At 42.5% G+C, this 27,382-nt stretch overlaps 1 protein-coding gene across 5 annotated transcripts in view; it reads right to left on the minus strand.

Annotated features, from left to right (window-relative positions):
- Positions 1-27,382, minus strand: part of TMCC3 (transmembrane and coiled-coil domain family 3) — a 241,331-nt gene that overhangs the window by 19,421 nt on the left and 194,528 nt on the right. The window contains exon 1 of one of the 5 annotated variants that reach the window (XM_070507062.1): positions 18,173-18,780. The exons of 3 other annotated variants lie outside the window; for them this stretch is intronic. The gene's annotated coding sequence lies outside the window, so the exon portion shown is untranslated. Of the gene's footprint in view, positions 1-18,172; positions 18,781-27,382 lie in introns of those variants that run through there. One more of the 5 variants, XM_070507066.1, reaches the window with a different exon arrangement.

A 27,382-nucleotide genomic window follows, 5' to 3' on the forward strand; every position in this document is an offset into this window, starting at 1 on the left:
AGAATATTCAACACCTATATTTTAGAAGAAAGCCACCTTACCCCAGTGCATGCTAGAAATGAAAAACCTTACAGACCTTCACAGAGTATCCAAAGGGATATTTTTATTAATAAAGTGTGTTGGTAAAATGTTCGTTCTAATTTGTTTAGACAAAGCTCACTTCCTTTCAGAGTTCAAGTTTGACAACAGTACACTCTGAACTTGAAATAAGTTCACGGTGTACACAACGGGAATTGAGTCACTAGTTTTACCATAAAGGTTTATTTTTCCCCCACCTCTTCCTCTCTCAGCATCTCTGACAAAAGAAAATCAGTGGCGTCAAAGTGCTAGTTCTTGACTGTGGGGAAAGTAAATCTTATTCCATTGGCATTTAGGACCATTTGGAACAGGGGCTGGAATATGCGTTCTTTTGATAGCTCAATCCTTTATCCACAGACACTGCAAATTAAGTGTAGAGGAGATCAGGCAGTGTTTAAGGTTCTCAAAAACCAATTCTTCAAACATCTTCAAGCACTTACAAACACTTGATATTGTAATTAAAAATAATTATCTTCTCATTAAGCTTCTACCAGGCAAGACTGGTAGCCTACTTTGAGTTACAAGCACTAGAACATACATATTTCTTCAAGATAGCTTATAACTCACACTTTCAATTAACACAAACTAATCCCTTACAAAATTAGTCTGACTTGGTAAAGACTTACTACATATTGTACAATCTACATAAGAATAAAATTAAAGGGGGGAAAGGCCAGATTTTAAAAGACTGTGCCTTGATGAAGGGGGGAGGGGAAGGCTATGATAATGAAAATCAAGCAACCTATATTGAGTACCAATTACAGATAAAGGACGGCCTGGTCCCCTGGGGAGGGAACTGTGCAGGAACGGGAGGCAGAAGCCAGAGAGGGCTATTCCAAGAAGAAGGGGTCTCTGGGGACCCCATGTACCTCAAAAATAAGCAAGTTTGGGAAAGGGAAGCAAGTGCCTAACATCTCTCGTCACCTCTCCAGGCCTGGGCACGAAGAACTTGGCCTTCTTGAAGCAAAGGCTCACAGTTCCTTCTTGTGGGGAGCCGTGGGACAGCGAGTTCTGAAGAAGGGGAAGCAGGAAGCCCCAATTTTAGGACTAAATGTAGCATAAACGTCAATGAGGCTTTTAGTTCCTACATTCAGAAGAAACTGAGGGAAGGGGTGAGCGAGAACCAACAACTTCAAGGGGGTTCTGGCATCTTTCCCACCCAAGCATGCTATTCCCCATCAGTTCCTGACAGTGTCTGTGAGTAAAACCTTCCTAGGAAAAAGACCTCAGCACTTGGCTTGAGGGCTGGGGGAGAGCTGGGAACAGCACGTTCTCCTCCAAGAGAACCACCTCCAGGAACGGAGGGAGCAGAGGCAGCTCTAAAAGATGAGGGAAAGAATGGCCTGCCCTGGCAGCTCCGGCCTGAAAGGCAGTTCCGCCTCCAGCCCAGGACAGGAGGCCCAGCCTCCTCCTTTTCCTGTAGCATTTATTCACGGCCTCCCTGACCCCCAAAACATGGAGGATGGGTGTTCTTGGGAGGGATGTGTGCTTAGTAAGTTTCTGAATGACAGTTACAGATGCAGCACCGTCCTGCAGTCTTGCAGCATCCCCCATCTGAAGGGGTCTTCGAGGGATGGCAGCACCCTCGCAGACACACACACACAGTGCCTACGAGAGGTGCTGACCTGCAACAGGAGCTGGACTTCCAGAGCTGGGGGAATCCTTAGAGCTCTCACTTGGCCTAATCCCTGTTTTTGAAAGAAGCAGCTTGAATACAAACCCAAATAACTTCATTTCAATCCATGCTCTGTTCCTTACCGGTGCCCTATACAAATGGGAAAGTAATTTGTCTACCTAGTCTAGCTTCTTGGGTAAATACATCAGTGAATATAGCAGTGAACTATGATAGGAGTGTCTATCAGATAACAATGATTATGTTTCCCTTTTTGCCTTGGATGCTAAGAAGTTCAGAACCAAACTCAGGAGTAACTGTTAGACCTGGGGATTAGTCTTTCTGCTTTCCCCTCCTTTTTTGACTTTTGGCTATTACTGCTATTCTACCTACATTTTCTATGTGCCTTATCCTAACCTGACTCTTAGTGGAAAGAGGTAGGTGTACCTGAATCTACAGACACTAGGTAGGTCATCCTCCCTGGAGATGAATAGTATATTCTCATTCCCATATGTAATAGGCAGGATGTGGGCAAACACACTCAGCTCATAAACTGGCACAGCTACTTCTACTCCCCATTCCCAGGGCACCCAGAGAAAGCCGCACTAAGGGTCACGGCTTGGCCCATATCCTTTAAAAAGCTGCTATATGAGACTGAACCAGGAAATCGCATTTGGAACTCTGGCCCTGGAGTGCATTCCCAAAACAGACCTAAGCCTCATAATTAAGTTATTCTCTGCAGGTTAGGGTTTTATTATTTATTTTTTTGGTACTATAACAAATATTGTGGTTGGGGGGGAACATACGTACCAGATGATTTGTGGTATAGAATTTTGTTGTAAACGATTCAGAATACTACTAGTCATCAGGCAGGGCTTGGAAATAACTTAGTTTTGAGGGAATGAAAGGAAAACTGACCTATATCAATTTCTTTCCCTTTTGCAATACTGAGGTTATTTCCTTTGAGCAATTTTGTTTTTTTCTAATATAAGCCAGCAGTATTATCAACAAATAGCAATCAGAAATAAAAAACCGCTTTTAGTTCTACCAAAATAGTAAATAGCATTAAATTTAAAGAAAAAATTTTAACGTCCATTAAAAGTGCATTCAACCAACATTTTAGTATTTATTTCGAGTACGGAAAAAACACCTTACTTTGAAGTTGTGTTGGATCTTCAAATGAGGACAATCAATGTAAAAACTCCGACTTCCTTGGGCCGAATAAAATGATCTGCTAAAAAGATAAATCGGACCATGTCTTCTTCCTTCTGAAAACTTTAAAGTTCCGTAAAGTGTGAAATCCTAAGTAAAGAATTTAAAACTCTCTTGATCAGGGTCCTCTCTTAGCCATATTCCAGTAGACTCAGCCATAATGACATTTCAAGCACATCTTTGCACAAGGCACTAGAGTTAGGTCGGAGCTTTATATATACTCTCATTTAATCCCCACTGCTCCACGAAGTAGCAATCACTAGCTATTCTTTATAGATTTGGGAGTGAGGAGCCATCAAGTAAGGTGTGGTTACAGCTGGTAAGACACAGAAGCAGGATTTGCACCAAGAGCTAACCTTTTAACCTGCATCTCATTCCACTGGTCCGATAAGCCCCTGGATGCTTCACGCATGTTCCTATTTCTGTGTGTTAAGAGCCTGCTAGTTCCCCACCCCAGCGTGGCCTCCATCCCTTACGTATCAAGCACCAACTCAAACACTCTCTCTTCCATGAGCCTCCCCACTCTCAGGCCCAGCTGGAATTGCTGGCTTCCTTTGTGTTCTCCCACAAATGTGCATTTACCCCTTTTACAGTGCTTATTCTCTAGGTATAGTTAGTATCTGTGTAACATTTGTTCCTCCACTATCTTGAAGCCTCGAGGGGAGGGAATGTTTCATAAGCCACCTGTGTCTTGCTCCACATTCCTCCCTCAACAGGACCTCAGTATCTGTGGCATGAATCAGTGGTTGACAAACGGCCAACTGGGGCAGCCAGTTTGTCCCTCATGTTTACATCCTCTCAGCTGTATGCAATAAAATCAAGAAGAACCTGCAGCTGAGGTTGGGCTGGATTGCTTTCAAGACAGACTGGACTATGGACTGTTAATGGCTTTTGATTCATGCAAGAGATCAAATATTCAGGAAGCCGATGTGTCTCATGGCTCTCTGTCGCTCCAGGCGGAATACAGATGATCAATTACCGAATGATAAACACTAAGATCCACAATGCACAGCGCATACGGGTATCCTCCCTTCCTCCCTAGGCGACACTCCCCTTGTGGTTGCCATCCTGACCACTGCAGAGAACCCGGTGCCTGCTCCTTCTCACACACCCATGTTTTAACTCAACCCATTATCTGTGACGGCAAAAGGAAGCAGTCTTGCATTGCATTCAATGAAGGACCTTTAAAAATAATTTATCTAACGTACCAGCAAGATTATCAAGCGCAGTTCCTTGTCCCTTAGGAAATTACAATTCAGAAGAACGTGAACACGGAAATAAAGGAGCCTTTTTATCCTCCAAAGTCTAAGAGCAAGGACTTGTTTAAATGGCAAAAGCAGGCCTCGAGAAGAATGGGCCAAGAGGACAGGATTCCGGCAAGATAGTTCAAATTTATTATATAAAAAGAAGCTACCAGTTACCGAGGACTTATTAAGCATGAAATAATTTTCTAAATGCTTCATATACATTATTTTTCCTTCAAGAATCTGAGATTAGAATGATTATTCCCATTTTGCAGATGGGAAAAGCTGAGTGACTTGTCTGAAGTCATAAAGCTAGGAAGTGGCAGAGCTGGGATTCCAGCTGGCTCCAGGCTCTGGGCTCTAATAACATCCCTCCCTTTTACTGAGAGCCCACTGCCTAGGCCAGACCCTTTACTAGACATGAACATGTTTCACATCCCCCTACGACCCCTAAAATTTAGTTGACTTAAATCATTCGGTTACCATTAAACACTGCAAAGTGAAAAATATGTACGGAGAGAAACCAGAAGAGAAAATGCTAACAGACAGCTTTAGACAGTTCTTGGTGCCACAAGGCAATCACTGGAGACGTTCCCAATTTGACATTAATAAGTAAAATAAAAAATTAGCTTAAATCCCAAGATACCTTGTATAATAAAAAATGTAGGTTGCTTCTGTTTCAACCACCAATAATTTCTAAACACCAGTGGAACATGCCAGCTTGTACGTAAACTCCTTCTTTCTGCTAAAGCTCTAATACATACTATAATCATTAGGTGCTCTGCTACCAGGATGCAGATAAGAGGCAGCTTCCTTCTCCCACAGCCACAGCAGCTTAAAGCACCAAAGTTGCAAATTTCTGATAGAGAATAGTCCTCTAGGAACACATTGTTTTGTAATTTGGGACAAAGGAAACGACAAAGAAATAAACTGAATTGTGGATTGTGATTCTTCAGATAAACACTCTACCGTGACCCTTCTTAGAACCTGAGTCTCTATTTGGGTTGACTGCATTTCCAAACAGAGGGAACAGCCCTCCAGGGCCCACTCACAACCCTTGTAGCAACCAGCCAGCTCAGGATTCATAGGAAAGCCCTGATTCCAAAGGCACGTTTCCTAAACAGAGGTTAACTGTGTCACAGCGGTAGCACAGGTGACGAACCAGACTGTGTAGGTTCCAATCTCAGCTCTGCCACATTGATTGTATCACTGTGGGCAAGTTACTTTCTATGCCTCAGTTTCCTCATCTGTAAAGTGGGGGACAGAAGTATCTTTCACAGGGTGATTGTGAGGATTAAATGAATTAATATTTGTGAAGTGCTTGGAACAGGGCCTCGTACTGAGTAAGTGCTTTAGGGTATGCTGTCATTTATTAAAGATGATATACCCTAAATAGGGGGGAACTTCAGAAGAGCCCACAGCCAAGAACAATGATAATGCTATGGCCATGATGATTAAGCTCTTCCAGTAGAAGCTGACAGTTGCTCGCTGCCCCTGCCCCGGCCCCCCTCCATGCATGGGATCTCCTGTGTACACACATGCATCTTGCAGCAGACAGGTAGGAGAAAAGACAAGCAGGGTCTCAAACTCAAACCGGGAGGTCCCTTAAGGATCAAGTTTCAATGAACCTGAACTGAACAGTAAAGATGATAATTTTTAAAAGATGCCCACGTACCCAAAAGCAGATGACCTAGTATTTGAGAGATTTAATCTGACTTCTGAAAAGGTATAGTACCTCTAACAACTAAAATTTAAAACCTCAATATCTGGTCCTTAATTTTTAAAGTAAGTATCATTAGCCTTCTATGTTGCTATTTTCAGTAAAAGTAGGACTCGAAATTAAGACCCTAAAGACAGACAGACGGCTAACATCTCCCATCGCTAAGTCTTTAAGCCGCACAAGGGAAAACAGCATTAGAAAAGCTTACCTAATGATTATAACTTGCTATTCCTCTGAAAAGCCTCCTAAACTACTTCTTGAGTGTATCATGGTGTGGAAGCTCGTTTTTATAGATAATGGCCGCAGGGGGGTGTTTTGGACCAGGGTATAGTAAATTCCATGACCCCACCTATCAACGGCGTCATGCTCTACTTTTTCCCAGGTTCTCTCTCCTTCATTCCCTTATTCAAACTGCCACTAATTTTTTTCTTTCTTTGTCCAGTAATTTCTCTCTAGGTTGGCCCTTCCATTCCATCCCCAGGTCCATCCACCTGAATCCAGACCCTCACTTCCCATCTCACCCATACAAAGGGCAAGAGTTTAACAAGGTTTCAACGCTTTCAACGTTTTATTTCTTCCATCCAGTCCATAGAGAGTCACTACACTAATCTTCCAAACTTCCACTTTAATCACATTACAACACTGCCCAAGATGTACAAGGGTTCTTCCTTTAATAAAGGAACTGGGCTCCTCCTCCTGCTAGTACTTAATCCCTGAGTAATTTTTCCTATTCCAACTATCCAGTGTCTTCCTCCTTCCTACCAGCACCCACCAGACAGACCTCAGTGCTGTAGTGCATGAGACACATTTCTGTGCTTTTTTTTATTAACCTCAAAACTTAGATTACATTCCCTTCTGGACATACCATTTCTAAGGCCTCTGTCTTAGCCAAATCCTACCATCCCCTCAAGACTTCTTCCATGAGGCCTTTCCAAAAGACTCCTGCCCATGTTACTTCCTCTCCTTCCTGATCCATGTGGGCTCTTATCTGTACTGTTGAGTGAGTCTCTACTTGTTTTATCTTCCTTGCTGGAATTTTAGGTTCCTGAAAGGATTCACTTTTTTAGATGCCAAACAACACTCAGCACAGAACTAGCGGTATCACTGAGTAGCAAATACTTATTCATGTAACCAACGTCTCTATGCTATAAAGCAGTATATTCCAAATTCTGAATGAGACCCACAGTAAGAAACATGTGTTTTCCAATACATACCCAGATGTGTGCACATATACACACACACGTAATTGAAACACAAGTTTTATGAAATAATACTTATCTTTACTACACGCAATACAACTGTATTTTTTAAATTGTTAGCTCATTTTTTGAGAAATGCATATTAGGAAATTATAATTAATTTATGAGGCGTGTTACTATGTAGAAAAAGTCCTTGTTTTTACATATGTATCAGAGACAAAGTACCCTGAAGTCCATGTGTAACTTACTTTGAGACAGATTACACACGCAAACACACCTAAGCAAATACAAAAAATTTTAATTGTTGAACTTGCATAAGGTAGATGGGTATTTGCTGTACTCTTCCTTCTGCTTTTGCATATAAAAATATAAAGCGATAGTTCTCACTCATTAAATCCATTTCCTGATCAACTAATGGTTTCAACCCTGTTTGAAACATAGTGCTTTATAATTAGGAAAAAGACAAGCCACTTATCTCTGTTTCCTGATTATATTTAAGGAGGCTCTAACATCCTCGAGAGTGTTCTGTGGTGACTTTCTGACCAATGGGTCAATAAAGGATTTAATTTTCCATTGCTATGAGTCCACAAATCTCTCCTTGAAAATCCTTTCTATGAATCATCACTACCTTAGCAGGAAGTTATAAGATTAAGAACTAGTTTTTTCCTTGCAGAGATTAGAGAATCAGAATTTACCCTAAGACTTCTCATCCTAAGAATAATCTTTGTGGTTTTCATCAAGGCTTTAAAAGGACTACGTCCGGGAATGGCACAAGTTCAAAACAATGCATTGAAACTGAAAGTGTCATAATAAACACGAGTGCTGGTTAAAACTTTACTCTTCCTTCTCCCTTAAGAATTGGTTCTAATAAAAGAATTAGTTCCCTGAACAGAGGAACTCTGTCTAATTTACATTTAATTGACACTAAGAGGGAAGTGTGATAGATGAGTGAAGAAATTTCCAGATAATTGAAATTCTACCCATTATGAGCCAACGTTTTAAATCTTGCTGATTACAGATTTCTAAATTTCTAAATTTTCAAGATTGCTCTCCTGTTGACTGGAGTCATCCGTATGGTCAAGGCTGGACTGTGACACAGCATCGTCACCTCAGAATAAAACCTGGACTAGAGGGATCAGGGGAGCCGGCTCTAGTTAACTCTCCAGGCTTAGGTCCCTCATTTGAGAAAACAAAATGGCTGAGCTTCACAACCTCTGAGGCCTTGCAGATCGTCTCCTCCACAATTCTGTTCCTACTAGGTCTGTAAGGCTGGCGGCCCTCACGCAAAATGCCAACAGTCTTGTTGATAAACTAAATCATCAGCACATACCAATTAACACAAATTGAATATTTACCCTTCCTTATAATAAATCTTACTCACCAAAAGGAAAATTAAACAAAAAGCAGTTAAAAACCATATGCAGCAAGCAAAAGAACAAACAACTAACATACAATGACATAGATGAATTTCAGGTCTGCCATACTTAATGAAAGTCACCACACACAAAAGCGTAATGCTGTATGATTCCAGTGATACGGAGGTCAGATCAGGGGTCACCTGGGCAGGGAGCAGGGGCAGGGAGAATGATTCACCAGAAGGTGGCACGAGGGAGCGCTGGGTGCTCTCAACATCAATGCACGTGACAGTGACAAGTGCACACACAGGTAAAACCATCCAACCGTACATTTAAGACGTCTGCACTTTGCCGTAAGTTACTCCTCAAAAAAGTAAAACACAAAATACACAAAAAGACTCAGACAATGAAAATGCAGGAGCTGTCGAAATTACTACTTTCTCTCTACGGGACCTATATAACATTGCAGGTACTCAAAAAATGAATGTTGATTAACATACAGTAGTGTTCAACTCTAGCAGGAAAAGAACTTGAATTTCATTACTGTGTCAATTCATACTGCATTCTGTCAGCTCTTTAACATTTTTAAAGTATGTGAAACTTTCATGACACTACTTAATAAATATTTGTTTTTAGTACCAGAATATACAAGAGCAAATGTACAAAACACAGAAAAAGAGTTGAAATCTGTACAGTATACTAGCAAGGCATTAATATCTGTGGTGTGACCACATCAAATTTAGACACAAAAATACTCACTCTTAATTTCTGCAAAACGTGGCAAAATCCTAAATACCACGTTGATGCAGACTGCAACTGCCCTGGTTCATTACAGAATAGCTATTTAGAAAGCCAATGTTTCTCAAAGAGGCTGAATTTAACTAAAAGCACACGAAGTACAATGAGGGCTTACTCACTTACTCAGCCCAAATTGTTTTTATGATAGCTTAACAGAATTGATTAATTTAGGTTCCAAACCAGGCCCCCCCCCAAAAGACAGAAATTCCACTTCAAAAATGTTTTTCTGGGCATCTTTCGTGAGCAGGCGGTATGCTAAAAGCACTGGAATCAGAAAAATAAATATGATAAACTGTGCCCTAGGAGTTCACTGTTTGGGCAAGGAGACAGAACTACACAACTGCAGAAAAATGTAACAAGTACTTTCAGGGGACGAACAGGCAGAAATAAGTAACCAGAGGATTCAGGGGGACAGCTTCTTGGAAGACGATACTTGACTGACTTAGAAGAAGAGGCTCAAAAACCAGCCAAGAGATGTGGAACCACATCACTCATCTGTCGGTTGCCATGCTGTGGCAGCAGCTCATGTCGAAGAACTAGAAGGACCTACAACTAGAATATACAACTATGTACTGGGGCTTTGGGGAGGGGAAAAAAGAGCGGAAGATTGGCAAGAGATGTTAGCTCAGGGCGAATAAAAAAAAAAAATCAGCCAAGAGAACCGAGCAAGGAGCACAGTGTACACAGAGGCAAAAAGAGTATTTAAGAACCTAAAAGCTTCTTGGGGTGTTGAGAATTTAGAAGGACTAAATGGGTCATTCTAAATCAGGGTATGATTAAGGGTTGGGCAAAAAAGGAGGTGCAGGGCAAATATTTCCGAAGGGAAGAGGCACGAGACTGAAGAATACAGGCAGCCTGCGGCAAGCTCTGTAAACCATGCTAGACTTGACACTTCACCACAGAGGCAAGAGGGGGGCCGGGGTTTTAAAGTTGGTGGGGAATTTTTTAAATCATAAAAGTAAAATGTTGAAATACCAAAAAAAATGGGGGAAAAAATCACCCATAAAATCCTCCCTTAAATATAGACACTGTTTAGATTCTTATTCATTTTTTAAAAACACAGGTTAAGTGTGCAAGTTCCGCTTCTCGGCAGCCCGGGGTTCACCGGTTCGGATCCTGGGTGTGGACATGGCACCGCTTGGCAAAAGCCATGCTGTGGTAGGTGTCCCACATATAAAGTAGAGGAAGATGGGCAATAGTTAGCTCAGGGCCAGTCTTCCTCAGCAAAAAGAGGAGGATTGGCAGTAGTTAGCTCAGGGCTAATCTTCCTCAAAATAAATAAATAAATAAATAGATAAAATAAAAATAAAAAACAAACTTTAAAAAAAATAAAAACACAGAACTGTGACTACGCTGTACACAGGGATTTCAGATCTGGTTCATGTGTTGCACACAGTCACACAGGAAGGATTCATTGATGAATCTGTAGGACTTGGTCGATGTGTGCCTATACGCCCACACTGCAGTGCATACCAGCACTAAGTGGGCCTCTCTCTGGGATGCCCAGATGACAGAACCAGATCTGCTATTTAACAACAACAAAAAGCAAACATCATTTGAAGCTAAGGACAGCTGAGTTCTCACCTAAAATAATATTACCCATCACATGAGGGAAAATCAGGCATTCGTCTCATAAATACATGATTGATAATTTACTCCAACTCCACTCATCTCTCTTCTGGGGACCCTGAAACGCGAAACCAATTCCAATTATCACAGCCCTGTTGCTTTTCATCAGAGGGCTCGACAAGTTACAAAGAACAACATTTTCACCTGGGATGAAAGAAACGGCAGGAGGTAAAGATGACTTCCCCAGAGAGTACCATTCCTTTTGTCTTTCATTTATGGATGGAAAAAGAGAAATCCTTCAACGTACGCTGCAAATCATGTTCTCCTCGCTCTAATCCAGAGTTATGGAAAATATCCCAGATTCTTCTGACCACAGGAAAGCAGCACGGTACATCTCTCTACATTCTATATCTATTATGTCTCAAATTCTGTCTGAAAACATGAAAAGTCCAAATCAGGTTAGTAAAAGGGGAAAAAAAGTGTGTGGAAGATAGAAAGCAGTCTGGGAGAGTTTTAAGGCCAGATGCTTTTTTTCTCTATACTGGGAACTGTAATAAACCAAATCCTGGGTCTGCACCTGGCTTAGTGCCCTAACTTCCCAACGAGGCCACAAGCAGACAGGACACCTGCTCTGAGCTTATTACAGAACTACCTGTGCGCAGAATTACCATTGCAAAATATGTTAAGTTTATGCCCAATTAGAAGAATGCCTTTCTTTTTCTTTTTCTTTCTTTATTCACGTGTGAGGAAGATTGGTCCTGAGTTAACATCTGTTGCCATTCTCGTTCTTTTTGCTTGAGTCACTGAGCTAACACCTGTGCCAATCTTCCTCTATTTTATGTGGGATGCCGCCACAGCATGGCTTGACGAGTGGGGCTAGGTCCCCGCCCGGGATCTAAACCTGCAAACTCTGGACCACCGAGGTGGAGCACGTGAACTTAACCACCCTGCCACCAGGCTGGCCCCAAGAATGCCTTTCTTGAGGCTAGTTCCCTAAGACAAATGAACAATGGGGTTTTCTTTTTGCCTTATATTGGGAAAGCTGGCGAACTTAATAAGACTCCTGCTGCTAACTACATAACGGTATTCCAAAGTGGTGTACTTTACTAATTTGATCCAGTCCACCCGCCTTATTTAGCATTTCAAAATGTTGGAGGACATCATGAAACCTTATTCACCCCAAGATAATACCGCAAATTTAATGAACTGAAATTTCTTTGATTTCTATACTTGATGATCCCTCTGATGTCAATCATTACTTCAGATGTTGTTATGACTGATTAACACGGCCACTGTAAATACATCTGTAAGAACCACAATCAGAGAAAGACTCTGCTCAATTGCTTTTCATCCTGGGTAAACACGTAGCCAATAATCAATGAATATACACTTCATATTATAGGATTGATTCAAAGTGTTCAATCAGATCTAATCAGAGGCTTGGGTATGTTTATTTTACTAAGGGGCACATCTTTCAAAAGAACCAATAGCTATAAAAACAGTGGGAAAGTGAGAGACATAATTAGGAAAGAATTAAATGACAAGCAGATTTGGGCAACTTATCCAGCATCTTCCATCAAAAATTTCAATAAGTGTTGCCAAATGCTCGTGTCCCAACCTGGGAATGATTATCTGAAAGTTACAAGTCTGTTCTGAATTTCACACTAAACAACTGACAGGCATTCAGTCTTCAGGACTCATTGCCAAGTCTTTCCCTGCCCTTGCCTCACACACTACTAAGTTCTCTTTCTGTTCTCATACTCTAACACCTAACCTTCCCTTCTCTCCAACATCTGATACGTGTGTGGTCTAGGGCTTTTTACAGCACATCTGGACCACTGCAACAATCTCCTAACTCATCTCACTGCCTCCAGGCTGCCCACCTTAACAGTCACCACATAGGCTGTCTACAGGATGAGGTTGAAATTCCGTTAGTCGGAAGTCAAGGTCCTCCACGTCCTGACCCAAACCGGTCTCTCTCCAAGTTTTACATTCACATCCTCTTACCCGGACCAAATGGCTTAATCCAGGTGAACTCTGACCACAGCAAGAACATGCCCAGATCATTTCGGCTAGCTCAGCTCACCTCTGCTCATGCACTATCCCTCACTGCCATGCAGTCTTACCATCCCTGTCACTTCACTGTCTACTCTCTACCTGCTACGTACCCATCACCATGACAGATGTGACATATTTTGTCTCTAACCCTCACTCAAATTCTACAAGTTAGGTTTAGTCTATCATGATGACTATCAAAGAAATCAAGGCCTTTGACAAGGTCACGAACTAGTGAGTGAAGAGCCAGAGTTCCAACTCAAGTCTGATTCCATAGCCTATGGTCTTTCTAAAACCTCAGGCTTCCTGGAATGCCATCTCAGCTCTCTACTTAGCAAAACCTTGGGGTTCTTCAGAGTCTGGCTCAATTTAACCTTTTCTACACGAAGTCATTTCTTATCACCTCCAACCTAGCATTAAGTTCTTACTCAGAACTCCTGGGGCTCTTGTCTGAGTCCCTCTTGCAGTAAATCCTTTACTGTCTCTTATTATTAGTTACTTTTTTCTTTTTGCAGTCCCAGAGGTTCGCACTGTCTTTTGAACACAATAGGCACTCCACTGTCTTATAACTGAGTTGTTTTGTACTTTGATATTATTTCCTATGGGTAAAATTCTACATCAGGTGGGATAATTTCAGTAACCGAATAAAAGAAGTTCAATAATAAGGGTCCTTATGAGCTCACAAACTAAGAAGATCAGAGAGCAGGGCTAGGTTAGTGGCTTAAAAATGTTATCAAAGACTGAAGCTCCTTCCATCGTTTTACTCCACTATTCTCAGGATATTTGCCCATTCCCTTACAGAGGCGAGAGCTACCACAGTTCTAAGAATCCTGTGTACAGAACTCATGGCTATAGACAAGTAGACTGCTCTTCTTTCACATTTTATTAGGGAGAAAAACATTTTCCAGGAACTCCTCAGTGGATTTCCCCTTAGGTCCGTTTGGCCAGGACTGAGTCATCCGCCTGTGCGCTAGCTGCAAGGGAGGCTGTGAAATCAGCGTCTCACATTCCAGCCTGTATTGCGGGAGCCGGCTCTGCCAGCCAGGAAGAGGGAAGGAAAATAGTGTTTAGATAGGCAATAGACACACCATGGGAGAAACAGTAATGCAATAAACTCTTGTAATGAAACTCCTCCACCTCCAAATAGACGAATTATAAGAAAGGCTTGTTAATCAGGTTACAAACAATAATCCCATTACAATAGGGTGCTGTTTGCACTAGAGGCAGGAGAGAAGAGAACTGGAATCTCCCAGTTCTTTCGCCAATAAATTTAAGTACATTCCTTTTCCTCAGATCCTTAGTTAAACATCACAATCTCTTCCATCATCATAACTATCACACGGAAGAAAGGCAAGAAGAAAAAGAAACTAGCCCTTTGGGGCTTCCATATAGTTCTCTAAACACATTAAAGCAGGCAAAAAAATTAAAGAGATTTAAAGAACAGATGGAGATGAAAGTATGTACATGTCTTTGCCTCTTTCTTCTATTATTTGCTGTTTCTAAGAGGAGAGTCTGCTTGTACCACTACCACCACCACCACCACCACCACCACCACCTGTTTCCAATTCTGGAATCAGCAGAGACATCCATCAATGGGGAACCACTTTAAAAAATTCTAGTACAATGGAAAACGATGCAGCCAGTAAAATGCAGGTGGATGTGAATGGGCTACCACAGGAAGCTAAACTGTCACGGGGAAAAAAGTGACATGCAGAGTATGTCTACAGTACACACTCATTTGTGTTTTAAAAAAGGGGCAGTGGTAGGTTTATATAAATGTGTACAAGTGTACTTCATTTGTATGAACATTTCTAGAAAAATATCTTAGGAATTGTGGATGGCAGTTACCTCTGGGGAATAGGATTAGGCATCTGGGGACAGAGACACTTTTGTTTTATATTCTTTTCTTGGTATAGTTTGTTTTTATTCACCTTGTTATTTTCATATTTTTACGTAAGTCCCCAGTGCCTGCAGGCTCAAAGCACTACTAACATGTTACTACTGCAAAACTCCATTAGCACACTCAAGATACGTCCTTGTTTCCTCTGAGGACCCACGCTTTCACTAATAATAGCAAAACAACTGGCCTCGGTATTCAGGATAGTAGGCAATTTTGTAACTCAAACTAACCTGATGATTTAGTTTCTGTGATCACATGTACAATAACTTCCTACTGAAAGAGGGCTTTTAAATCCAATTTCCCAAGGAAGTAAAACCGTGTCTTAAAAGGTAGTTCTAAAAAAATTTCATGAAACTAAGCTGGAAATGACAAGTCAGAAATATGTTTTCAAATGAAAATCCCATAGAAAATAATGCATACTAATGTTATATTGTTCTTATATAACTTTTCACAAAATGCCTTCTCCTCAAGGGACCAATGCTATTGAAGCATTTCTATCGACAACTCAGTTTCCGAATGCTCACCATTTTGAATCTGTATTGTGTGGACAATGGTGTTGCCCATACAGGCTCCTCACTGAGAACAGCACAGCTGCAGACACCGGCAGTATGTGACGGACATATATATACCTCCTCGTGGCAGGTGGCCGAAGAGAGTCACCGAGTCTGTGTAGTGACCGTTTGCATACAGCTCATGTGACTCCTGAGGGCCAGACCGTTTTATTTGTGACTTTCAGGTTTTAAAGTTTGGTTTTGTCCTTCAAAAATGGTTTCTGTAAGAACAACTACAAAAAGCCATAAAGCTATCTCCTTAAGGTTGAAGTTTCTCAGAAGCCAAAGAAGGACAGGACTACTTCCATGTAAAATCCTTTTTGGATGGTTCTAGGATGTATTTTTAAATGAAGCAATGCTGAAATCAGATTACAAGATATATTTGAAATGTTTACCTTTAATGAATTCTTAAAATACTAAAAATTGTTTGGTATTGAACACGCACATGCCCTGAAGACCCAGAAATTCCATTCCTAGGAACAATGCCCATGTTAGGAGAGGGCATTAAAAATATTCATAGCAGCAAAGTTCACAACAGAAAACAAAACCCACCACCACCAGTACCCAGAAATAACCCAATGGTGGGCAGACAATAGAATGGATTTACATACATGGTGTGCATTTATATGGTGGAACGAAATCAATCATAGCTACGCAAATTAAAATAGATAAATCTTAAAAGAAGCAAGTCAAGGGGCCAGCCTGGTGGCATAGTGGTTAAGTTTGCATGCTCTGCTTCAGTGGCCTGGAGTTCACAACCCGGGCGCAGACCTATACATTGCTTATCAAGCCATGCTGTGGTGGCGTTCCACATACAAAATAGAGGAAGACGGGCATGGTGTTAGCTCAGGGACAATATTCCTCAAGCAAAAAGAGGAAGATTGGCAACACATGTTCGCTCAGGGCCAATCTTCCTCATTAAGAAAAAAAAAAAAACCGAAAAAAGCAGTGAGTCAAAGAAGAACACAGGCAGTATGAATTCTACTTTATAAAGATCAAATGCAGGCAAACTCTTGTTTAGGTATAAACACATAGGTGGTAAAATGACAGACAAAGCAAGGGAATAGGGTCAAGAAAAGGTCACCAGGTCAAGTTCGATTTCTTACCCTGGGTTGCAGGTATTTTTATAATTTTTAAATGTAATATCTTCTATGCATAATATTCTACAATTTACAAACATTTAAAAATAAAAACTATGGAATAAATTACACGGTAAAATAAATGTGCGTGTGTGTCTAAGTAATATGATAAATAACATCTTTTAATCTTATCGCTCTATCTCTGGCTCTATACCTAACTTGTTGGTTAAGTAAAGCTTAGTTAAAACCTAAATTTGAGGCCCTACTTAAATAGTGACCTGGACTCAAAGACCCTCAGGCCAGCCCCTGCAATAGGTCCTAACTTAGCCTTCCTGGGTCATTACCCTCACTGGTTCACACCCAGGAATGTGAAAGTCAGCAGAGAGCTCCCAAATTTCCCCCAGGCTAGAGATTAACCCCCAAGCAGCGTGCAAACCATCCATGTTTGTAGCCGGTAAACTTAGAGGAACCAGGAGGAGGAAGAGCCGGGAGGGGCCGGCCAGCACTGAGAGGGCTTCTCCAGAAGAGCCTGCCAACCAGTGGCTGGCAAGAAGCGACCCCTTGCTCCATCCTTCGGAACAGCCTCGCACAGAAGGCGGCCATGGCTATTTCACAAGCAGTGCTCTAGCAGTTTCAGTGGCAATTTTCCCCTTTCATTCCAACTGAAACCACGCACATCAAACTGTCAATCTCTGTCAACGGGTGTGCTCACAAGGCTAGGAGGCTATTAAGATAAGATGTTCTGCTGTTAGAACAACCGGCCCCGTCCAATTTTTTTTTTAATAGCAGAAACTTAATCTCCAAGATGCGAAGGATCAAATGTTAAGCAGTTAACCCTTCCAACGTCCCATACCCCTCTCCTACCCCCAACTGTTTTAGTTTCTCAAGGCTGAGTGGGGATCATCATAAACAGTAAGCCCACCTTCGTGACATTCCAGACAAACTTTTGATACAGAACTAATTGAGAAAAAAATCACGTGAATTAATGTGTTCAAATATTTTATACGTCCAGAAAATGAAAGAAAGATTTTGCTTATTTGGTAGCAATATACAGAAGTCTTTCCATGACACAGACATACAAAGCCAGAAATTGAAGATGGATTTCCCATGGGTTCAAGCAGCTCACAGGGCAGAATTCAGGTGAAATAGAACCTTCGCCACCCAACAGGGAGCCCTGCGTCTGTCACCACGGGGTGGCCGAGGACGGCCAGAGGGGCCGGATTCTTTAGATGCACACGACGCTTCCCCACCGCTGCTGCCTCTCCCTCCTTCCAACCCACTTTTCTCTCTCACGCGGGACTGACAGCGGCTGACACTGTCACACAGAGTCAGTTTCATGGAGTCTGGAGTTTCCAGGGAGGGAAGGACTCTGTGATATCCACTTGTCGGAAGACCGGATACTAAAGTACAAAGTCAGATTCCAACTCAGTCTGGCGAGACCCAGGATTACTTTCGAGCTGACGGGGAAGCGGGAGGAGAGCTGGCTCTTCTCCAGCCAGCAGCCGGCTCACTCACACCCAAACATTTGTTCCTCTCTTAAACCACACATGATGGATTTACATTTTTAAAGGACCAAACAACAAGGAGTTTGGTGGCTCATTGGGAGTTTAGGGAATTTAAATATCTAGAAACCTGCTGAGAAATTACGGAGCGATTTGGGCAAGCACAAAGACAACTATTAAGAGCACAAAAATAATCTGCGTTTCTTCCAAGCATCTCATAGAATATTACTGACCACAAAGCTCTACAATACACATTCACACGGTCTGGCTGAAATGAGAGAGCGGGGAAGGGACTTACCACACGCCACAGAACAAATTAGGGAGCAGACCAGGATCAGCAGCCAGCTCACGCTCCTGCCTGAGAGGCATCTGAGTCTGCAAGGCAGGCAGGCCGGCTACGCCGACAGCACCTAACTGGATGACTCACCCCGGACTTTGGAGAGACTGCTCACATATCTCTGGGCATTCCTGTGTTTGTCTCAGAGAAACTCCACGCCCTGCACTGGAACCAAGACAACTGCCAGCAATAATGCACTGCATTCAACCCATTGCTGGACAAACGGGCTCTTTGTGCTGCCAGAAAAAAAGATGCACGTTCTGATCTTTGCCAGGAGGCAGACTAGAACGGAGTCCTGTTAGCACACAACTCAAGAGAACCTTGGAGGACACTCGGGCCAGCACGCCCGGTTAACCCGACGAGGAAATGGGTTCGATTCGACAAACTGTGGTTGGGCAGAGTCAATGTAAAGCAGTGAACTGAGCCCAGGAGGCCCCAACGTGAAGGAAGGCAACGTGAAGGCAGAGCGAGCAGTAAGCAGTCCTGGCACTTAGGGAAGGGCAGTGGCTCCAAGGCGGTGAGTGCAGTCAGGGGACTCTCCTCTGTTGCTCCATTCATGAGACAGATGCTCACTGGTGCCCTTGCGTGTCAGGCGCAGCGAGACATGCTGGAGCTGCAAAGGGCACACCCACCCGGTCTAGTGGCGAGGAAAACAATGGCAGCCACTCATGAGCCCCAGGAGAGGCCTAAGTGGTACCATAAGGGCGGCACTTGGGAGGGGCAGCCAAGGGGGAGGGGAGAGGGAAGAAAGACTTGTCAGTCAGAAGGTGCTTCAGGAAAGTGAATTCTGAACCAGGTAGCCAGACAGCAGGTAAGGATTTAGAGGATACTGTCAAGGCAGAAGAACCGGGTCGGCAGACAGAGATCAGACTGCGAGGGTTCCAGTGAAATCGTGCTGAGGTGTTTGGATTTCACCCGACAGGCCGTGTGGCGGCCGCTAACCGGATTAGGATGATCAGATCCCTGTTTCAGACAAGTCCCTCCGAGACAGCAGGAGAGAAAATGCATTTCCAGTGGAGCCAACTGGAGCTGGCTGCCATGATCCAGGGCAGGAGGTGCTGAGAGCTGGCGGCAGGGTGGCGGGAAGGAGGGCATGGCATTCGAGGCAAACGAAGGAGGCAGCGTCAAAAGGACAGGACACCACTTGCATGTGGGGCTAAGCGGGGGAGTCAAGGGAAACCCCACTTCTGTCTCATTCCGTCTGGTGGCCAATAAGATCATTCACAAGATGGACAACTGAAGAGAGGCAGGAGGAGCAGGAGAGTCGGAATGGAGAGGACCCAGCCTCAGGCGCGATGAACCTGAGGTTCCCATGGGAATCTGAAGCACAGCTGTCCAGACAAATGCTGACAGAGACGGGGCTGAGGAAACAGAATTGGAGCCCATCCGTGACAGTGCTTTCGGGCAACTTACTGAGGGGACGTGCGGGGCCTCTATGGTCAGGCAGACAGGATCGAACCCCAGCTCTGCCATTTAGCAGCTGCATGACCTTGGGCAAGTAAATTAATCTTTTTGAGACGCTTGTCTCATCTGAGGAAATTCCTCCTAGAAATTAATGAGATCAGAAAAGGTCCTGATGTCATGCCAGACCCAGAAGACATTTAATATTTTTCTCTTGCCCTTTCGTGATCATATACTGCTTTGCACTATAATAATTTGAGCACTAACCCCTGCAACAGATTACAAGCTTCCTTCCTGTCAGTCACTGGTCTTTAAATCCCTTTTGACCTTCCTTGTAAGAACAGATTCTCAAATATTTGAACTGCTGTAAATCACAGGAAAAACTCAGGCCAGAATGGTCCAGAGACCAGGGGTTTCCTGCCCTTGACATTAAATAACTAATGCAAAGACCTCAAAATTGTTATGTGGTTTAAGTGGTATTGATTTAATTTTGTGTTGGGCAGTGTGATGGGGGAGAAAAGAGCAATGGGGTTTGGAAAAGAGAGAGAATTTTGTCAGTCTAATAAAACCTAGACAAAGTAACAAAACTTTACTTCTGCGTAAAGCTATACCGTAATATTTAAGAGGAAGAGTGTCCACCAAAGTTATATTGCATGGCCTCTGTCCTCTGGCTCAGTTCAAGTAAAGGCCTTAAATGTTAAATAATAAATTCTAGCAAATGGATCTTGCCTCCAACCAAATGTTAAATCAATAGCATACTTTTTATATAAGAAATATATACTTTCTTTGCTAGGCTCATTTTGCTTGTTCTATTTATAACTCTTAAAATGAATATTTTCAAACTACAATAAGATTTAAAAATCAGACTGACCACGAAGGCACACAGAATTCAATTCCACAGAGCCAAGCTTGTTCATTTTTCTTCCGGTTTTGCCTTCAACTTTGAGCTCCAATTTGTCTTGCCTATTTTTATGGCTGCCTTCCTAGTCTGAAAATATCCTGGTCACTGGGTATTTTATTTCCTCTCCAACTTAGTTGCTAAAACACATTCACGATCACCTCTTTCTTCCTTCCTGATCCTTTCCTGGGAGCTTCATCTTTCCCATTCTTTCATCATCAGCCTAGATACCTACCCTCATGTTCTGTGTCTCAGTCATAAATATCCCCCCAAAAAATCCACTCAAGTTTCTAATATAAAATTATTTGACAATTGCCTCAAAGCTCTCTAGTCATTTGGCTTATTTAATAATTTTGACAAAAGGTAGAGAATGATTCAATTCAGAACTGTAGTCTTAGGGGCCTGTTTTACTCCTGGCTGTCTCCAACTTGGCCACATGTGGTATGGCTCAAGGATGGCAAGATCGAGGGGCACTCTGGCCTCTAAGTGCTAAGGAAGACGTACCTTCTCCCCAACATGCCTAGTTCTAACTTGAGGTTCTTGCTGCTCCCAGATTGTCTGGACTCTGGATGGCTCCCTTTAAACTCACAATACACCTGGCCATCCCTTTTAGCCAACCTCTAAGATTTTGACTCTCACTGACATACAGACCCAAGATACCTCCCAATTCATCTCTGCCGTGAATAGACGTGAACCTCCCAGACAGGAATAGACTCACCTAGTTTTCTGTGTGTCTGTAAGATCTTTTCCTATCTTGCTGCCAGTAGGTGGCAAAAAGAAGGAAGAGAGACAGCCAGATTAGATGGCACCTGCCACTAAACCAACAACATCCCCATGCCACCTGGCTCCTGATCTGCATTAGCTATCCCTCAGACACTAAGGAGACGTACACAGTCTGAGTGAAAGACCACTGAGACATAATTCTTTCAACTTAAACATTACTTTGAAATACACACACACACGTCTAACTGTACCACGACTCACATTGTGTAAAATGAAGAGCATCTTATCACCATAATGCTCCACCCAAAACTGCCCAAAGGAGCAGATGGCATCCAGGAACCCATTTACCGTAATCTAGAGGATGGTTTTCTCACTATCACATTATGCTCCAGGGTTGTCTTACTTTCCTCAGAACCGAGTTCAGGTTCCGTGACCTCGTGTGACCCAAAGCACTCTCCTTGTAGGTTCAGGGTCGGCTACCTGCTTGACTAAGCCATCCCCTATTCTCTTCTCCCTCTGAACCTGAGATACCTTTTGAATTCTCCTCTTTCTTACGCAATACCCCATTTAATTCCTTCTCTCGGAGGCCGTGGTGTGAGTCTCAGGCTTCAAGCAGACAAGGATGACCAACTGCCTACCTGCTGCGTCAGAAGCAACTGGGCAGGAAAGTCTTCTGAAGATAAAAAATTTCCCCAGTAAATTGGTACAACCCTTTGGAAGGACACTTTGTCCTCATCTATCCTTATTAAAAGACACAGATCCCTTGGCTCAACAATTTTGCTTTTAGAAACTTATCCATATATGGTTACAGAAAAAAGATGTACAAAAATATTCCTCATGGTATTACAAAGCAAAACAAACATGGGGGAAAAAAACCATGCTACAAGGAACTTAAACTGTACATCAATAGGAAATGAGTAAATAAACAATGGACATATATGTTTTGTGCAGAAAACATTTCTGTAAAGATACATGAGGAACATAACAGCGCTTATCTCTGAGGATAACAAGTTGGAGAGAGAAACTTCACTCTGTCCGTGCCCTTTAGTACTATGGAATTTTTTTTCCTATGAACTTGATCTACTAACCTCTTCATTTAACAACGTTAATCTTTGTTAAACAGAAAACAGAACAAAAAAGGCAACTATAGAAATTCTACAGGGCATTACACATTAAAATGTGTTTGATCCAGCACTTAATCATTTCATCATTAAACTTGTTGTCTTGGTCTCAGAGCATCAGTTTTTTTCTCTAAGGCACCTGCTGTATGTGTTACAGACTCTTCTTATAAATCTAAGTGGCTCAATTTAACCAATTCCTTGTGCCGAACATGTGTGTTTCAATTTAAACTTAGTTTTACTCTGGAAACTGGGGTGAGATTAGGAGGAGAGGTGAGAAGCCCACAACCTGTCAAAACCTTAAAAAGAAAAAAAAAAGAAGAAACACAAAATGCTTCAAGTTAAAAAAAAAAAAAAAAAAAGACTAATGCCCAGGCCCTGTATAGGACTTACTGAATCTTTAGGTCTTGGAGTCCCAAATCTCTGTATTTTTTAACAAGCTCCCCAGGTAATTCCTATGCTGCTGGTATGCCTAGCAAAGACTGTGGAACCCAAAGGAAACAACACAGCATAGAGGAGAAAATTCTACGAACAAAGGTGTTCACAACTGCACAACTTCAAGATTTTAAAACTAATACTTTCTAAAACACTGAATGGAGTTGCGGCCGGCACTGGGTATGAGCAGAGCCCTCCAGGCACTCGGTCAGGGGCAATATACACAAGAGCCATCTCTGGGGCTGGAAGAGGGTTCGAATAGTGTACACCAGTGTTTCTCGAACTGTGGCTGCAATCACCTGACTCCCGGATCCTGCCTAGACCAATGGTTCAGGGCCAGAACCTGGGGGGGGTCTGCATTAGACAGCCTTTCTCCCTCCCACTCCCACACCATTCCTATGCCCACATAAGGTTTGATAACTACTGAGCCAGTCTGGTATTTCCTGAACATCTGATCACCTGAGGCCCCTGCCTCTCAGCCCCACTCAAGACCTAGCAAATCAGAATCTCCAATAGAGGTTCTGCGTGTTAACCCAGCGTATTCTTACAAACAGGGAGGTTTGGGAAACACCAATTCAGGCCAAACTCCTCATTTTAAGATAAGGAAACCAAGGACCAAGAAATTAACTAATTTTCCCAAGAACTTTGGAGCTAATTAATGATAGCTGGGACACCCGAAACCTGGTGAGGTAATTCCTTCCTCTTGCACCAATGCTACTTAAGAGTATCTGTGAAGTTTCTGATTCACCATGATGAGGTCATAAGTAAGTGACTAATGAAGTCTGGACCCAGAGGGCATGTCAGAAAGTGCCCCTGGTTTAAAAGGGTAACTGGCACCTCGGAGTTCTTTCACTTTCCATATCAGGATGTGGAGAAATGTACCACAGAACACCTGAGAGAAAAGGAAATACAGCCCCACACATTTATAACCAGGTGAGGATGATTCAAAGTCCTCAGCTCTCACTATTGCTTGGTCAGATGTTAGAACCTTTAGCAAGGGAACCCTAATAATCACACACTTTTGGTGAGAGCATCAGCCTGCGCCTTGCTGTTAGGAGAGTGAAGAGGACAGCTCCTACAGCGATTCCACAACCTGGCCCTGGAGTCAGGATCTCTAAAGGCATCCACGAGAAACATGGATGGGAAACGAAACCCCCAGCTTGGAAAGCACACAGCAAGCTTTAATACGGGGAGAGTTCACTCGAGTTATAATTGCCTCTAATTGGCCCTCCCACACGGTCTCATAATTTACAGCTCTAATCAGTTCCACAAAGGACGTGCTGAATTTCTTTTCTACCTTTGAATTCAGAATCATCTCCGGTTAGGTTCTTACCGTTACTGTTTCGGTATCTTTTTTTTTTTAATAGACCGAGATATAAAAAAGGATGAATGAATGAATAAAAGCGAAGATGCAGACAGGTCTTTTGGAAATAGGTGCTGATCCCTATGACCTAATGATAACCCAGTGGGATTCAAATTTGTCATGGAGACTGATGCCAACTCAGGAAACCTTTTCATTCCAGGGCACACGGTCCAAAAAACACATTCATCTGGTCAGACATTTTCCATACTCTGATTTTTATCTTTCCTGGCATGCTCAACTCTCCTCTAATAAAGTCACAACCCTTTGTTGCCATGGAACCCAGTCAGACATGGAGCCTGTTACTATGACTTCCCTGTAGGTCTAAAAAAAGACCTAGTGACCAAAAGAACAGCCCTTTCTTAAAAAAAATAATTTCTAAGGAAAAGAGGCTCCAAACAGGACCCAACCCTTTTATATCCATTGAAGTTTAAGCTTTCCTGCAGGCTAACTTGAATTCCTGAGCCAAAGCTAGTGAATATTTTCTAAAAATTTTTCAGCTGGGACATTCCAAAGATGATGATGTTGTAAATAAGTACCTGGCAGAGGGTAAAAATGTTCTAAGGATTTCTTCCCTTTTTTCCCTTCTAGGCAGGCTTCCTGAAATTTGAGGAGCTGTTTAGCAAACATGTGTCAATCAGCAGCTACCAAATTGCAATATCCATTTCCACCAACACTTAATTTTTGCCAAGAGCTCATTATTTCTCTGTTAAGAAAAGCTAAACAGGACAATTGACCCTGTGTTCTGTCGTATCTGGTGCTGGACTAAATCTGGAGAGAAATATATCTGAGACGAGTAAGAGGGCTACTTAAAGAAAGAGAATTAACATTTGTTGCGTGCCTACCATGAGCCGGGCACTTTACGTCATCTCGAGAACACGGCAAGAGAGGCATTTCCATCTCTGTTTTGCAGATAAGGGACAAATGCTCAGACAGCTTAAGTAGCTTGCCCAAGCTGCCACACTAGGATGGTGTCTGGCTCCCAAAGCCAGAGCTATTCATTCATTCAAGCAACATTTATTTCTGGCCTCACAGGTGCTGTGCATTTTGTTAGGCTTCTTGTTCTTTACCATAGAACGTGCAGCCTGTAAAGCCTGTCTGTAAAGACAGCATGGAGTCTATCTTTACCGGTACAAGGGGCCAGTTCGGGCTGTATCCACTTATAACTACTGCATCTGCACAGCAGCGGTTGTCCCTTGAGAGAATCATGAGTAGATGCTCTGGTCACTTGCCTAAGATGACATGAGGCCAGACACCTACCACATCCCTCGAAAGGCTGGCTGCTGACAAGCCTTCCAACCCTGGATGCTCTAGTCGGGAGGGCCATGGAGCTCGAGGTGCTTGTTCTCATGTGATTTCAGCAACAGAGTAAAAGTCAAGCCATGCAAACTCACAACAATTATTCCATCCAACTCTGGTTTCGGATAACCAGCTTCAAGAAATGTCTAGAAGGAATGTAGTAAAGCATGAAAGTTAATTTTGAAGTTATATTATTAATTATACCAGCCTTTCAGCTAAAGATATTTTACCTATTTCCTTGTATAATGAATACAACTACTTTCATTAAAAGAAATTTTTAAAACAAACATAAAACTACAATGAGAAACCACTTCATACCCACTAGGACGGCTATAATCAGAAGACAGATAATAACAAGTGCTGACAAGGATACAGAGAGAGCAGAACTCTCATAAACTGCTGGTGGGAGGGTAAACTGGTGTAGTTACTGTGGAAAACACTGGCCGTTCCTCAAAAGGTTCAACATAGAATTACCATATGACCCAATAATACCGCTCCTAGGTATATACCCAAGAGAAATGAAAAGATATACCTACACAAAAACTTGTACACAAATATTCGTAGCAGCATTAATCATAACAGCCAAATGGCTGTTATGTCAATTTGGGAAACAACCCAAATGTCCATCAACTGATGAACAGATAAATTAAACGTGGTATATTCATACCATGGAATATTATTCTGCCATAAAAAGGAATGAAGTACTGATACATGCTACATGCTACAACATCGATGAACCTTAAAAACATTATGGTGATGGAAAAAAGCCAGACACAAAAGACCACATTATGTCTGATTCCATTTACAGAAAATGTCCAGAACAGGCAAATCCACAGAGACAGAAAGTCAATCAGTGGTTGCCTTGGCCTGGGGGTTTTGGGAGGGAGGAAATGGAGAGTGATTGCTAATGGGCACAGAGTTTCTTTTGGGGATGATGAAAATGTTCTAAAATTGATTGTGGTGTTGACTGCACAACTGTGTGTATATACTAAATTCCATTAAATTGTAGACTTTAAATGGGTCAATTGTATGATATGTGAATTATATCTCAATAAAGCTATTTAAAAAGGAAAAGCCAACACAATCATGTTTTGGTTTTTGGTTGTCCTATTAAACAAAAAATAGCCCAAGTGGCAAGACTTTCTGACCTTGGACAAGTGACTTTGTCTCTGGGATCTTCATACCTTGTTAAGGACACAAGGCTCATGCCTGAACCAGATGCCCCCTTCTGGGCCCACTCGAGCACAGGAATCTGTGACTTTTTATCTGAGGGGGAAAACCACTTGGATGAAAATCTCTTGGGTAAAGTTCATACAGTAAGTCAGACCCCATCTGTCTCCCAGGCCAGGATCTATCCTACTCCAGCCAAGCCATTTCCAGTTTCCCTCACTGGGTTCTTCCCTTCACCCCAGCCTCGTGCCTCAACTGATCGCTGACACCTGCTACGTGCAAGGCTCAATGCCAGACTGTTCTCACTACTTCTAATTCTCCAGCCACAATCCACAGGGGAGAGAGTATCATTTTCACTCTACAGGTGCAAAAAGATAATGCAAGGTGACCAGGGTCACCTAGTTGCAAAGTAGAGACAGGATTTGAACTCAGAACCAAAGTCTGAGCTGCTTCTCTTATTCCTACACCTGTGTTTTTCAAACTGAGTCCAGACATATTCCTGGGGTTCTATGAGTTTGCTACAAATGCTGTTTATTTAGATGGCAGAGAAGATTAAGCGCATTTGGAGGATGACAGAGACAACCACCTGTTAACTATTGTCCTAGGGTTTCAAGGCCTTTTGTACCTCTACTTGTGCTGGTGCCAGGTACTGGTACTTCTGTTGTTGTCATGCGTCGACAGGAAACACGCTTAAACATACGGACTGTGTAAGTTTCCCAGGGCTGCAGTAACAAAGGATCACAAACCGGGTGCCTTAAAACAACAGA

The sequence above is a fragment of the Equus asinus genome, chromosome 4, assembly GCF_041296235.1.
Source record: "Equus asinus isolate D_3611 breed Donkey chromosome 4, EquAss-T2T_v2, whole genome shotgun sequence".
NCBI classification, from domain to species: domain Eukaryota; kingdom Metazoa; phylum Chordata; class Mammalia; order Perissodactyla; family Equidae; genus Equus; species Equus asinus.